The sequence below is a fragment of the Carlito syrichta genome, unplaced genomic scaffold (assembly GCF_000164805.1).
Source record: "Carlito syrichta isolate Samal-C Ts95f unplaced genomic scaffold, Tarsius_syrichta-2.0.1 Scaffold120755, whole genome shotgun sequence".
Taxonomy (NCBI): domain Eukaryota; kingdom Metazoa; phylum Chordata; class Mammalia; order Primates; family Tarsiidae; genus Carlito; species Carlito syrichta.
Window position 1 is genome coordinate 52,816 of NW_007064851.1, and position 898 is coordinate 53,713.

Consider the following 898-nt stretch of genomic DNA (forward strand, 5'->3'; position numbering starts at 1 on the left):
GTAGAGACGAGGTCTCACCAAGTTGCCCAGGCTGGTCTCGAACTCCTGGGCTCAGGCAATTCTCTCACCTCGGCCTCCCAAAGTGCTGGGATTATAGGCGTGAGCCACTGCACCCAGCCTCACTTCCTCTATTTTTTACTGTCTTCAGAGGGAGGGTTGGAATCAAATACCTAACCCAAAACCTATCTTTCTGCAACTACCTGAATATAATATTAAGAAGAGACATCCCCGGGCATTTCCTGGGTTTCATTTCTATTTCTCCCTGTCCCCATCGAGTAACAGCAGTCCTATTTTCCCTTGACAATAGGAGTCAATCACCCTAGCCAACAGTGGTTCCCTTTTTTACTTTTTTGTCCAGTGGCATGTGGAGCAAAATATGGCCCACTGACAATCTCCGACTATAAATTTTTTTTTCAGCCAGAGTCTCATTCTGTCACTCAGTCTGCAGTGCAGTGGCACACTCACGGCCACTGCAGCCTTGACTCGCTAGGCTCAGGCGATCCTTCTGCTTTAGCCTTTCAAGTAGCTGGAAACACTGGCACATGCCGCTGCATCCAGCTAGTTTTTTTATTTATTGTAGAGAGGAGGTCTTGCCAAGTTGCCCAGGTTGGTCTCAAACCTGCGGGCTCAGGCCCCTCTACAGGAAATGGGCGGGGCCGCCGCCGAAGCCGTGGAGCGCGCGCGCCCACCTCCCACCGCGCCTGTGCGTCGGGCTCCCCCGGCGGGTCCTCGGGTGCCCACTCTCGTGCGCGCCCCCGCGCGCCCGGGCGGCGCCTGCGCAGAGGGACGAGGATCCCGGCGCCCCCGTGCGGCCCGGCGCCTGCGCGCTGCGGGCTCCGGGGCCTCCCGGCCTGAGGGAGAGAAGCGGGGAAGATGGCGGCCGTGGTGGAGAATGTCG